The sequence below is a fragment of the Balaenoptera musculus genome, chromosome 1, assembly GCF_009873245.2.
Source record: "Balaenoptera musculus isolate JJ_BM4_2016_0621 chromosome 1, mBalMus1.pri.v3, whole genome shotgun sequence".
Classification (NCBI taxonomy): domain Eukaryota; kingdom Metazoa; phylum Chordata; class Mammalia; order Artiodactyla; family Balaenopteridae; genus Balaenoptera; species Balaenoptera musculus.
The window spans coordinates 154,734,260-154,749,550 of NC_045785.1; positions in this window are offsets into that span (position 1 = coordinate 154,734,260).

Below are 15,291 nucleotides of genomic sequence, written 5' to 3' on the forward strand. Positions count from 1 at the left end.
AGAAAAATAAAGAAAAAAAAAATCTACTAATGTGCTGGATTCCACACCCCATCAAGGACATTGCACCTTTAATTTTCCACTCTTCTTCCTACATCATCAGTTTATTTCTCTTTATTGGACCATTGCCATAAACTAATACTGTAAACTTGCTGTATTATCTCCCATGTTTAAAAGCAAAACCAAACAAAACTGCCTCAACTTGCATCCCACTTCAACTACCTCTCCATTTCTAGGGCATATTTGCTCACCATCTACACTTCGCCTCTCATTCTCTCTTCAGTTTACTAGAGACTGCCTTCAGTTCACATCACTCCACTGATACTGCTTTTGTCAAGTTCACCAATGACCATCAAGTTGCAAACCCAATGGACAGTGTCCGATATTTTCAGCAGCAGTGATGCAATTGACACTCCTTCCATTTGGAAATATCTCTTTCCTTATCTTTGCAATATTGAATGTCCCCCTCTTCCCTTATCTAATTAGCTAGTCCTTCATGCTATTCTTTGCTAGCTCCTCACTTGAAGATGAGGAAGTGCCTCAGGGCTCAGTCGTAGATGACCTTTCCTTTTTCTTCTGTTAAAAAAATTTTTTTTAGTGGACCTCAAGTAGAGAGGGTTAAGTTAACCACACTCCTAACTTTATGGCACATTATAAAGTCCATTATTAATTTCTTTTAATATTTATTTCCTTTTCTATTCATTCACTACACCTTTTTTCTTTTCAGACGTAAACACGCAGAGCCAGCCCTGCAAAGACAGAAGAAGACATAGAGCTGTAAGTGCCAAAGACCTGGTGAAATGAATAAGTAATTATTGAGCAAGCTGAGTTCATCTCAACTTCAGCAGTATAACAATGATGAAAACAACAGAGCAAATATTGTATTAATTAATCTCTGCTAAATTTTAATATTTTATAAACTTTTATTGTTCCCAACAATGCAGATTTTTTAAACTTATAAATATATGTAGGGAAAAGTGGAAACATTCAGTGTCCTCTGTAAAGTAAAGCATACTGTAAAGTATGCTCCTCTTGGAGTCATTCTATTGGAAAAGGACCTGATTTAGGGATTAACAAATAATCAAATCCCAATGAGGATGAAATGCTGCTGCTCCTGACACAACAGTTACCCCATAAATCCCTAACTTGTCCCACAGCCTCACATTCTTCAGACTCAGAGGAGGGGGAAAACAAATTTATTAATTCCTTCTTTCCCTCAAGAAAACCTTCCATAGAAAACGAGTGTGGTCATCTTTAAGTTTCCTGAAGCCCCTCTGAGGCAACTGTTTCTACCTGACATTTAGGAAGAATAGAAAGACAAGTAGCTGTGGTCGAAATTGTAGCTTTGTAATAGTTAAACTTTGTTCAATCTTTTGATGCCCTTTCTCTTATCAGACACCCAAGGCCCTCATGCCATCCTTCAATTTATAAAGTTATTGACTATGTTACTCTACTCAGATCTGTTTTCTCCTGACCAACCTCAAACAAAAAGTTATCTCTTTCATTCTCCTCCAACCCAAAGAACATCAAATCCACATTATTCAGGTGTTATGAAATGTAGCTACTTTATAATTCAAATTTCATTTAGTTTTGTATTGTCAAAAAGAGAAAAAAAGGAAAAGGCAAGATGAGACTTGAAGATTGTCACCTAACTGGAGAAACAGTCAAGTAATACTGACTCTCCCTGTTACAGGGACTGGGGAAATTCCTGGGAGGCAATAATACAAGGTAATTTTACTTGTTCTACTGAGAGTGAACTGAGACAAGAGCTGGGACTTGCTACTGAAGTAATAATGATCATTACCTATCAGTCCACTAGCATGTTGTTTATAGGCTGTATAGAACCACATGATTCGTTATTAATCTCTTAGCTACTTGCTTGATGCATGTTTCTTTGGCTCAGACCTGGAAAGTTACTTGATCCACCTCATTAGTGATCTAGAAACATCATAGAATAACAGTTATCAGCATCCTCATAGTTAATCTCAATGTCATAAAGCATTGTTTTAACTAGATCATTTGTGAAGTGGGTCAACAATATGTCATACGTAAGAGTTAGGTTTTGAAATTTTTTAAATGATCTTTAAAAATAATGAAAGCAGTCAGAGTGTTACTCAGGTAATAATATACTATCAGATGTGCTTTTTGAGCAGAAGAGAAAGAGTAAGTTTACAGTTATCAAGCAGAGAATTATATGTAAACTTCAGGCTATCTTATTTGTGACTGATCTGCCAATGAGTACTTCCATAAGAATTTGTCTTTCAGATGAATAATGTTCAAAATGGGCACATCATGTGTTGTGGAAAAAAACTCCTAGGCTGAAAGAGAGCAAATAGTTGAAGATAACTAGTTTAGTCTCGTAAGGGACATATAGACACCAAAGGAACAACTATTTCAGAAACAGACAGACCTCGCTAATTCTACACACCGAATGAGTGCAAAATCACCCACAGGCACTCAGCAGAAGCAGAAATAACTCTCTAAGGCAATATACTGATATCTGAAGCTTCAAACTACTGCAGTCCTTTTTCTTTTTTTAAGTCATCATTTCTTTTTTTATTGAAATATAATTCATTTACAACGCAGTGTTAATTTCTGCTGTATAGCAAAGTGATTCAGTTATACATATATATTATTTTTCATATTCTTTTCCTTTACTGTTTATTACAGGATATTGAATATAGTTCCCTGTGCTATACAGTAGGACCTTGTTGTATACTAGTTTGTATCTGTTAATCCCAAACTCCTGATTTATCCCTCCCCCACCTCCTTTCCCCTTTGGTAACCATAAGTTTGTTTTCTATGTCTGTGAGTCTGTTTCTGTTTTGTAAATAAGTTCATTTGTATAATATTTTAGATCCCACATATAAGTGATATCATATGGTATTTGTCTTTCTCTTTCTGACTTACTTCACTTAGTATGATAATCTCAAGGTTCATTCATGTTGCTGCAAATGGCACTGTTCATTCTTTTTTATGGCTGAGTAATATATATATATATATATATATATATATATATATATATATATATATATATATCCATTCATCTGTTGATGGACATTTAGGTTGCTTCCATGTCTTGGATATTGTAAATAGTGCTGCTATAAACATTAGGGTGCATGTATCTTTTTGAACCATGGTTTTCTCTGGATATATACCCAGGAGTGGGATTGCTGGATCATATGGCAACTCTAGTTTTTTGAGGAACCTCCATACTGTCTTCCATAGTGGCTGCAGCAATTTACATTCCCACCAACAGTGTAGGAGAGTTCCCTTTTCTCCGTACCCTCTCCAGCATTTATTATTTGTAGATTTTTAATGATGGCCATTCTGTGGAGTGAGGTGATATCTCATTTAGTTTTGCTTTGCATTTCTCTAATAATTAGTGATGTTCAACATCTTTTCATGTGCTGGTTGGCCACCTGTATGTTTGGAGAAATGTCTATTTGGGTCTTATGCTCATTTTTAAAAATTGGTTTGTTTGTTTTTTTTGGTATGAGTTGTATGAGTTGTTTGTATATTTTGGAAATTAAGCCCTTGTTTGTCACATTGTTTGCAAATATTTTCTCATATTCCATAGGTTGTCTTATCGTTTTGTTTCCTTTGCTGTGCAAAAGCTTTAAAGTTTGATTTGATCACATTTGTTTATTTTCATTTTATTTCTATTGCCTTGGGAGACTGACCTAAGAAAACATTGCTATGATTTATGTCAGAGAATGTTTTGCCTATATTCTCTTCAAGGAGTTTTATGGTGTCATGTCTTATATTTAAGTCTTTAAGCCATTTTGAGTTTATTTTTGTGCTGGTATGAAGTAGTGTCCTAACTTCGTTGATTTACTTGTGGCTGTCCAGGTTTCCCATCACCACTTGCTGAAGAGATTGTCTTTTCTCCGTTGTATACTCTTGCTTCCTTTGTCATAGATCAATTGACTGTAGGTCAGTCAGTTTATTTCTGGGCTCTCTATTATGTTCCATTGATCCATATGTGTGTTTTTGTGCCAATACCACATTGTTTTGGTTACTATAACTTGTAGTGTTGTCTGAAGTCTGGGAGGGTTACACCTCCAGGTTTGTTCTTTTTCCTCAGGTTTGTCCTTTCCTTGCTTTGAAAATTCTGGGTCTTTTATGTTTCCATAAAAATTTTAGGATTACTTTTTCTAGTTCTGTGAAAAATGTTATGGGTAATTTGTTAGGGATTGCATTAAGTCTGTATATTGCTTTGGGTAGTATGGTCATTTTAACAATGTTAATTCTTCCAATCCAAAGGCATGCGATATCTTTCCATTTCTTTGAATCATTTTCAATTTCCTTTATCAATGTTTTATACTTCTCAGCATGTAAGTCTTTCACCTCCTTGGTCAGGTTTATTCCTATGTATTTTATTTTTTTGATGTGATTTTAAAAAGGATTTTTTTTTTTTACATTCTCTTTCTGATATTTCATTGTTAGTGTAAAGAAATGCAACTGACTTCTGTATATTAATCTTGTATCCTGCTACCTTGCTAAATCCTTTTATCAGTTTTATTAGTTTTTGTGCAGAGTCTTTAGGGTTTTCTATATATAGAATCATGTCATCTGCATATAATGACAATTTTACCACTTCCCTTCCAATTTGGATACATTTTCTTTCTTTTCTTGTCCAATTGCTGTGGCTGGGACTTCCAATACCATGTTGAATAGAAGTGGTGAGAGTGGGCAACCTTGTCTTGTTCCAGATTTTAGGGGGAACGCTTTCAACTTTTAACCATTGAGTATTATGTTGGCTGTGGGTTTGTCATAAAAAACTTTTATTATATTGAGATATGTTCCCTCTTATACACACTTTAGTAAGAATTTTTATCACGATGGATGTTGAATTTTATCAAGTGCTTTTTCTGCATTTATTGAGATGATCATGTGGTTTTTGTCTTTTCTTTTGTTGATGTGGTATATTATGTTGATTGATTTGCATATGTTGAACCATCCTTGTGACCCTGGGATGAATCCAACTTGATCATGGTGTATAACCCCTTTTATGTGTTGTTGGATTTGGTTTGATAATATTTTATTGACGATTTTTACATCTGTATTCATCAAAGATATTGGCCTATAATTATATTATTTGGTATTGTCTTTACCAGGTTTTGGTATCAGGGTGATGGTGGCTTCATAGAATGACTTTGGGAGTGTTCCCTCCTCTTCAATCTTTTGGTAGAGTATGAGAAGGGTCAGTATAATTTCTTCTTTGTATGCTTGGTAGAATTCCCCAGTGAAGCCATCTGGTCCTAGACTTTTGTTTGCAGGGAGGTTTTTTTTTGTTTTTTGTTTTTTTACATATTCTCTTTCCCTTCTAGTGATTGGTCTGTTCAAATTATCTCTTCCTTCTTGATTCAGTTTTGGTGGGCTGTATGTTTCTATAAAATTGTCCATGAAGTAATGGTTGTCAATTTGTTGGCATATAATTGTTCATAGTGTTCTCTTGTGGGTTTTTTTGTATTTCTTCAGTACCCATTGTTATTTCTCCTCTTTCATTTCTTATTTTGTTTATCTGGGTCCTCTTTTCTTCTTGGTGAGCCTGGCTAGATGGTTTGTCAATTTCTTTACCCTTTCAAGACCAGGTCTTGGTTTTATTGATTTTTTTCCATTTTTTAAAATCTCTATTTTATTTATTTCCTCTCTGAACTTTATTAGGTCCTTCTATTTGCTGACTCTAGGTTTTATTTGTTCTTTTTCTAAATTCTTTCAGGTGGTAGTTTAGATTGTTTATTAGAGATTTTTCTTGTTTTTTGAGGAAAGCCTCTATCACTGTGAACCTCCCTCTAAGGACTGCTTTTGCTGCATCCCATAGATTTTGTATGGTTGTATTTTCATTGTCATTTGTCTTGAAGTATTTTTAAATTTCCCCTTTTATTTCATTGTTGACCCATTGGTTTTTTTAGTACCGTGTTTTTTAGTCCCTGTGTAATTTGCTTTTCCCCCCTCTTTTCTCTTTCTGTGATTGATTTCTAGTTTCATGCCACTGTGGTCAGAAAGGATGCTTGAAATAATTTCTATCCTCTTAAATTTGTTGAGGCTTGTTTTGTTCCTAGTATGTGGTCTATTCGAGAGAATGTTCCATGTGCACTTGAAAAGAATGTGTATTCTGGGCTCTATTTTTTCTGATTTTTAAAAAAATTTTTCTAAATTTCATTTATTTATTTATTTGTTTCTTTATTTTTATACAACAGGTTCTTACTAGTTATCTATTTTATACATATTAGTGTATATATGTCAATCCCAATCTCCCAATTCATCCCACCACCACAACCTCCACCCCCTGCTTCCCCCCCTTGGTGTCCATATGTTTGTTCTCTACATCTGTGTCTTTATTTCTGCCTTGCAAACTGGTTCGTCTGTGCCCTTTTTCTAGATTCCACATATACGTGTTAATATACGATATTTGTTTTCCTCTTTCTGACTAACTTTACTTTGTATCACAGTCTCTAAATCCATCCATGTCTCTACAAATGACCCAATTTCGTTCCTTTTTATGGCTGACTAATATTCCATTGTGTATATGTACCACATCTTCTTTACCCATTCATCTGTCAATGGGAATTTAGGTTGCTTCCATGACCTGGCTATTGTAAATAGTGCTTCAATGAATATTGGGGTGCATGTGGCTTTTTGAATTATGTTTTTCTCTAGGTATATGCCCAGTAGTGGGATTGCTGGGTCATATGGTAATTCTATTTTTAGTTTCTTAAGGAACCTTCATACTGTTCTCCATAGTGGCTGTATCAATTTACATTCCCACTAACAGTGCAAGAGGGTTCCCTTTTCTCCACACCCTCTCCAGCATTTGTTGTTTGTAGATTTTCTGATGATGCTCATGCTAACTGGTGTGAGATGATACCTCATTGTTGTTTTGATTTGCATTTCTCTAATGATTAGTGATGTTGAGCATCTTTTCATGTGTCTCTTGGCCATCTGTATATCTTCTTTGGAGAAATGTCTATTTAGGGCTTCTGCCCATTTTTGGATTGGGTTTTTTGTTTTTTTGATATTGAGCTGCATGAACTGCTTGTAAATTCTGGAGATTATCTTTTGTCCATTGATTCATTTGCAAATATTTTCTCCCATTCTGAGGGTTGTCTTTTCATATTGTTTATCATTTCCTGTGCTGTGCAAAAGGTTTTCAGTTACTTAGGTCCCATTTGTTTATTATTGTTTTTATTTCCATTACTCTAGGAGGTGGGTCAAAAAAGATCTTGCTGTGATTAATGTCAAAGAGTGTTCTTCCTGTGTTTTCCTCTAAGAGTTTTATAGTGTCCAGTCTTATATTTAGGTCTTTAATCCATTTGGAGTTTATTTTTGTGTATGGTGTTAGGGAGTGTTCTAATTTCATTCTTTTACATGTAGCTGTCCAGTTTACCCATCACCACTTATTGAAGAGTCTGTCTTTTCTCCATTGTATCTCCTTGCCTCCTTTGTCATAGATTAGTTGACCATAGGTGTGTCAGTTTATCTCTGGGCTTTCTATCCTGTTCCATTGATCTATATTTCTGTTTTTGTGCCAGTACGATATTGTCTTGATTATTGTAGCTTTGTAGTATAGTCTGAAGTCAGGGACTCTGATTCCTCCAGCTCCGTTTTTTTCCCTCAAGATTGCTTTGGCTATTCAGGGTCTTTTGTATTTCCATACAAATTTTAAGATTTTTTGTTCTAGTTCTGTAAAAAATGCCATTGGTAATTTGACAGGGATTGCATTGAATCTGTAGATCGCTTTGTGTAGTATAGTCATTTTCACAATACTGATTCTTCCAATCCAAGAACATGGTATATCTCTCCATCTGTTTGTGTCATCTTTGATTTCTTTCATCAGTGTCTTATAGTTTTCTGAGTACAGGTCTTGTACCACATTTGGTAGGTTTATTCCTAGGTATTTTATTCTTTTCGTTGCAGTGGTGAATGGGATTGTTTCCTTAATTTCCCTTTCCAATCTTTCATTGTTAGTGTATAGGAATGCAAGAGATTTCTGTGCATTAATTTTGTATCCTGCAACTTTACCAAATTCATGATTAGCTCTAGTAGTTTTCTGGTGGCATCTTTAGGGTTTTTTATGTATAGTATCATGTCATTTGCAAACAGTGAGAGTTTTACTTCTTCTTTTCCAATTTGTATTCCTTTTATTTCTTTTTCTTCTCTGATTGCCATGGCTAGGACTTCCAAAACTATGTTGAATAATAGTGGTGAGAGTGGACATCCTTGTCTTGTTCCCAGTCTTAGAAGAAATTCTTTCAGTTTTTCACCATTGAGAATGATGTTTGCTGTGGTTTGTCATATATGGCCTTTATTATGTAAAGGTAGCTTCCCTGTATGCCCACTTTCTGGAGAGTTTTCATCCTAAATGTGTGTTGAATTTTGTCAAAAGCTTTTTCTGCATCTATTGGGATGATCATATTGTTTTTATTCTGAGGTGAGGTGTTAAAGTCCCCCACAATTATCTGTCGATAATTTTGTTCACTTATTTGTTTGTTACTGTCTATTTCCTCTTTTGGCTGTTGGCATTTGCCTTATGTATTGAGGTGCTCCTATTTTGGGTGCAATTTACAATTGTTATATCTTCTTCTTGGATTGATCCTTAGATCATTATGTAGGGTCCTTCCTTTGTCTCGTAACATTCTTTATTTTAAAGTCTATTTTATGTGATATGAGTATTGCTACTCCAGCTTTCTTTTGATTTCCATTTGCATGGAATATCTTTTTCCATCCCCTCACTTTCAGTCTGTATGTGTCCCCTGAAGTGGGTCTATTGTAGGCAGCATATATACAGGTCTTGTTTTTGTATCCGTTCAGCCAGCCTGTGTCTTTTGGTTGGAGCATTTAATCCATTCACGTTTAAGGTAATTACCGATATGTATGTTCCTATTACCATTTTCTTAATTGTTTTGAGTTTGTTTTTGTAGGTCCTTTTCTTCTCTTGTGTTTCCCACTTAAAGAAGTTCCTTTAGCATTTGTTGTAGAGCTGGTTTGGTGGTGCTGAATTCTCTTAGCTTTTGCTTTTCTGTAAAGCTTTTGATTTCTCTGTCGAATCTGAATGAAATCCTTGTTGGGTGCAGTAATCTTGGTTATAGGTTCTTCCCTTTCATCACTTTAAATATATCATGCCACTCCCTTCTGGCTTGTAGAGTTTCTGCTGAGAAATCAGCCGTTAACCTTATGGGAGTTCCCTTGTATGTTATTTGTCATTTTTCCCTTGTTGCTTTTAATAATTTTTCTTTGTCTTTAATGTTTGTCAATTTGATTGCTATGTGTCTCGGCATGTTTCTCCTTGTATTTATCCTGCCTGGGACTCTCTGCACTTCCTGGACTTTGGTGGATATTTCCTTTCCCATGTTAGGGACGTTTTCGACTATAATCTCTTCAAATATTCTCTTGGGTCCTTTTTGTCTCTCTTCTCCTTCTGGGACCCCTATAATGTGAACGTTGGTGCATTTAATGTTATACCAGAGGTCTCTTAGGCTGTCTTCATTTCTTTTCATTCTTTTTTCTTTATTCTGTTCCATGGCATTGATTTCCCTCCATTCTCTTTTCCAGGTCACTTATCCATTCTTCTGCCTCAGTTGTTCTGCTATTGATTCCTTCTAGTGTATTGTTCATTTCAGTTATTGTATTGTTCATCTCTGTTTATTTGTTGTTTAATTCTTCTATGTCTTTGTTAAACATTTCTTGCATCTTCTTGATATTTGCCTCCATTCTTTATCCAACTTCCTGGATCATCTTCAGTATCATTATTCTGAATTCTTTTTCTAGAAGGTTGCCTATTTACACTTTATTTAGCTGTTTTTCTGGAGTTTTATCTTATTGCTTCATCTGGTACATAGTCCTTTGCCTTTTCATTTTGTGTATCTTTCTGTGAATGTGGTTTTCGTTCCACAGGCTGCAGAATTGTAGTTCTTCTTGCTTCTGCTGTTTGCCCTCTGGTGGATGAGGCTATCTAAGAGGCTTGTGCAAGGTTCCTGATGAGAGGGACTGGTGGTGGGTAGAGCTGGGTGTTGCTCTGGTGTGCAGAGCTCAGTAAATCTTTAATCCACTTGCCTGCTGACGGGAGGAGCTGGGTTCCCTCCCTGTTTGTTGTTTGGCCTGAGGCGACCCAGCACTGGAGGCTACAGGCTCTTTGGTGTGTCTAATGGTGGACTCCAGGAGGGTTCATGCCAAGGAATACTTCCCAGAACTTCTGCTGCCAGTGTCCTTGTCCTTTCAGTGAGCCACAGCCACCCCCCCCCCCACCTTTACATATTCTCTTTCCCACTGCTTTATGTGTGCCTTCCAAGAGTGGAGTCTCTGCTTTCCCCAGTCCTGTCAAAGTCCTGAAATCAAATCCCGTTGGCCTTCAAAGTCCAATTTCCTGGGAATTCCTCCTCTTGTTGCCAGACCCCCAGGTTGGGAAGCCTGACCTGGGGCTCAGAACCTTCACTCCAGTGGGTGGACTTCTGTGGTATAATTGTTCTCCAGTTTGTGAGTCACCCACCCAGTGGTTATGGGATTTGATTTTATTGTGATTGTACCCCTCCTACCGTCTCATTTCAGCTTCTCCTTTGTCTTTGGATGTGGGTGTCTTTTTTGGTAAGTTCCAGTGTCTTCCTGCTGATGATTGTTCAGCAGTTAGTTGTGATTCTGGTGCTCTCACAAAAGGGAGTCTCTGGGCTTTTTTGCATGTAATGTCCTGAAAATATCAAGTCTAACTGTTCTATTGTGTCATTTAGGATCTCTGTTGCCTTACTGATTTTGTCTTGAAGATCTGTCCATTGATGTTAGTGGGGTGTAAAAGTCTCCTAATATGATAATATTCCATTCAATTTCTCCCTTTATGTCTCTTAGTATTTGTTTTATATATTTAGGTGTTCCTATGTTGGCTGCATATATGTTAATGAGTGTAATAGCCTCTTATTGATCCCTTTATCATTGTCTAGTGTCCTTCTTTATCTTTCTTTATGTCCTTTGTTTTAAAGTCTATTTTGTCTGACATGACTGTTGCTACCCTGACTTTCTTATCATTTCCATTTCATGAAATATCTTTTTCCATCTCCTCACTTTCAATCTGTGTGTCGTTTGCCATAAAGACAGCAAGTTGTAGGCTCTTGTTTTATTATCCAATCTGCCATTCTGTTTTTTGACTGGAGCATTTAATCCATTGACATTTAAGGTAAATTTGATTAGATATGTATTTCTTCCCTTTTTTTTTAAAATTATTATTTATTTATTATTTTATTTTGGCTGTGTTGGGTCTTCGTTTCTGTGCGAGGGCTTCCTCTAGTTGCAGCAAGCGGGGGCCACTCTTCATCGCGGTGCGCGGCCCTCTCACCGTCACGGCCTCTCTTGTTGCAGAGCACAGACTCCAGACGCGCAGGCTCAGCAGTTGTGGCTCATGGGCCCAGTTGCTCCGCGGCATGTGGGATCTTCCCAGACCAGGGCTCGAACCCGTGTCCCCTGCATTGGCAGGCAGACTCCCAACCACTGCGCCACCAGGGAAGCCCTTCTTCCCTTTTTAAACCTTATTTTCCAGTTGATTTTGTGTTTTTTCTTTGTTCCTTTATTTTTCTTTTTGTTTTTCCTTTTGTGGTTTGATGGATTTCTTTTGCATTATGATTGTGTTCTCTGCTTTTTGGTTTCTGTAAATCTATTGTGTTTTTGATTTGTAGTTATCTTGTTTTTCAAGTATGTTAACACATTACTATATCTACTTGCTTTAGACTAGTAGTCATATAGGCTCAAACACATTCTAAAAAATAAATTTACATTTCCTTAGCCCCCACCCCCCACATTTGATGATTTTGATGTCCTCTTTCACATCTTCATGTTTATCCTTTTGCTGTTCATTCTAGTTATCTGCTCTTTCACAAGAATTTTTTTGCTTTTTTTTTTTTTTTAATCTGTGTACTGGCTTATTTGAGTGATTTACATTCCAACTGTGATTTTCTCTTTCCTGTAGATTCTTGCTTCTTTTCTATTTAGAGAAGAACTTTCAATATTTCTTTTAGGATAGGTTTAGTATTGCTGTATTCTGTTAGTTTTTGCTTATCTGAGAAATTTTTATCTCTTCTATTCTAAATGATAATCTTGCTGGGTAGAGTATCCTATGTTGTAAGTGTTTCCCTTTCAGTACTTTGAATATATCTTGCTATTCCCTTCTGGCCTGCAAACTTTCTGTAGAGAAATCAGCTGATAGCCTTATGGGGCTTCTCTTTTAACTAACTCTTTGTTTTTCTCTTGCTGCCTTTACAATCCTCTCTTTATCTTTGACTTTTGCCATTTTAATTACAATGCATCTTGGTGTAGGTCTGTTTGGGTTCATCTTGTTTGGGACCCTGTGTGCTTCCTGTATCTGGATATCTGTTTCCTTCTTTAAGTTTGGGAAGTTTTCAGCCATAAGTTATTCAAATGCAGTTTTAATCCCTTCTTCTCTTTCTTCTCCTTCTGGGATCCCTATTATGTGTAGATTGGGACACTTTATATTATCCCATGGGTCTCGTATAGTGCTTTCATTTTTTTTTCATATGTCTTTGTGTCTTCTGTTCTGATTGCATGTTTTCTATTTTTTTATCTTGCAGATCATTTATTCGTTCTTCTGCATTATTTAGTTTTGTATTTATTGCCTTTAGTGCAGCTTTCATTTTGGCAAATGAATTTTCTAATTTTAATTGTCTTCTCTTTATAGTTTCTAGTTCTTTTTTACAGTGATCTGCATTTCTATTGATAGCCTTTCTTAATTCCTTCAGTATTTCTATTAACGCTTTTCTGAACTCAGGATCTAATAGACTGGAGAGTTCTGTTTCATTGTTTGTTCTTTCAGGGGAATTCTCTTGATTGTTTAACTGAGAGTGGTTCCTCTGCTTCTTCATTTTACTTATATTTCTCTATGAATTTAGGAGAAACAGTTATCTACTGTTTTCTTGAAAGGCTGTTTTTACGTGGGAGCATCCCTGTGTAGCATGCATGAGTCTAATATTTTTGGTGTGAGAGCTATTTTTAGTATGAATGCCTACCATGTCTTTCCTCAGTATGTGCTGCCCTTTATCCCTTTGTTAAGTTGTGTGATTGGTGTTGTGGTGAACAGAGCCTGCACTGGATGTTGAGTGGGGCCTCCTCTTTGTCTGTTGTTGTCACAGCCCTGTTGGGGGTAGGGTCTGCTCCCCAGTTGTTGGAGCAGAAGATCCCATATCTGTTTCTCAGTTGCAGTGTGAGGTAGGTGGGACTGGAGCACTTTTGCCTGGAGAGGAGCCACTGAGTATTCCTCCCTAGGAGCTGTCCACTAGGAAGTGCACTCTGTGGTGTCTGTCACCCATTGTGCGGGCTCACAAAGTACATGGTTTTTGACACTGCCCTCAGCCCCACCTCAACCATGGGGATGCAGGTGATTGGCCTGGGTGTTCTTCAGGCACTGTGCTCACAAAGCCACCAGTGCAGATTCATCAGTGCAGATTTGCTGAAGTTAGGCGTCGGGACCACCACTGTTGTGCACTTATACCTGCCATGAGAGCTATGGAATCAGTCCAGTCCCCAGCTCTGCCTCTGCATGTGCCCACCTGCAAAGACTGCAGCTGCTATTACTGGACCCACCCCGGTTACGGGAGCACCAGTAATCCACTTGGATGTCCAGCAGGCACTGAGTTCACAAAGCTGCCACTGGTGGCATAAATCTGTGGATCACACAGCTGCTGGCACATGGCTCAGATTTCAGCCCTTCTTTCTAAGTCATGCAGCCCCTGGGGACTGGCTCAGATTTCAGCTCTGCCTCTGCATGTGGACCACCCACTGTTGCTTGCACACTCCTAGAATTTGTAGAGGTGGAGCCATGCCCACTGTGATCATGCTGAGAATGAGGCTGCTATGGCAGGGCAGTGTCCCTCCCTTCATGCTTGTGTTAACACTGGGGCTTCTATGGTGGACCAGGGCCAGTCCTGTGCACACCTGTGGTTGTTGCTCAGACCACACTCCAGCCCCCTCAGGCTGTCTCCATGGAGCCAACCCCAATCCCCTGTCTGTCTGCTGAAGCCCAAATTTCAGCAGCCAGCTCCCACACACCAGCAGACATGCATTTCTGTCTGGGGAGTACTGGGAGGTGGCCAGGACTGTCTGTGCTGGTCTCTCTCTGTTCTGCCTGTCACAATCCCGCTGCTGCACTCTCCTCTGAGCCTCTGAAGCTCCCTATGTATCCTGACATTTATCTCAGCTGTTGAAGGGTGTTCCTGGGAAATTTTCCTCTTTCACAGCTCCCTCCCAGGGATGCGGGTCCCCTACCAATTCCTTTTTTCCCCCCTTTCATCCTACTTGGTTACATGGTAATCTGTCTTGAAGCTTTGGTTGTATGAGATCTTCTGTCAACATTCAGTAGGTATTCTGTGAGAATTGTTCCACATGTAGATGTATTTCTGATGTATTTGTGGGAGGAGGTGAGTTCCATGTCCTTCTATTCTGCCATCTTGATCTCCCTCCTGCAGTTTTTTTTTTAATTTTCAAAAAGAATTTTGAACACTCAGTTTAAAATTCTCATATGGGAATTAGATAACATGAGTACCTACTCCCCCCAAATAAATAACCATCAAAACAAACCCATAAGGGAAAAGGTTGATAACATTTGATATTTTAAAACTCAGAATATCTTTTCATCCAAACACATCATTAAGAAAGCAAAAAGGCAAGCCACAGAGTAGAAGAAGTTATTTGCAATATATAAAAAGAATAAAACTCATATCAAGTGTCAGTTAAAAAAAAAAGACCACCGAAAAGAAAAATGAACACTATACAGAGGAAGAAAAGCAAATGTGAATGAACAGGAGAAAAGGTGCCCAACTTCCTTAATAATCAGAGAATGCAAATTAAAATGACAGTGAGATAGAGTACACACCCACCAGACCAGCAAAAAGTAGATGTACTAGCGAAGTACATGCTGATGAGGATGTAGCAGAAGAGAAACTTCTATACACTGTGTCAAGTAAAAGTTAGTATAATACTTTGGAACGTAACTGTGGTTTATTTTGGAAAGTTAAAAATATGCATAACCAGTATGTAATTCCTATGCATACTCATATGTATGTGTACTACATTGTATATACAAGGTTGGTCAAGCAGCAGCATTATTCAAAATATTAAAAAATTGGAAACACCCAAATATCCATCAGCAGTAGAATGGATAAATGAAAACAAGTGAACTAGAACTCCATGGAATAACGCAGATGGATCTTAAGAAGCATAATATTGAGAAAAAAAGGAAATTTCAGAGAAAAAACCCCGACATAAATTCATTTACAGTAAAGTTTAAAAAGAGGCAAA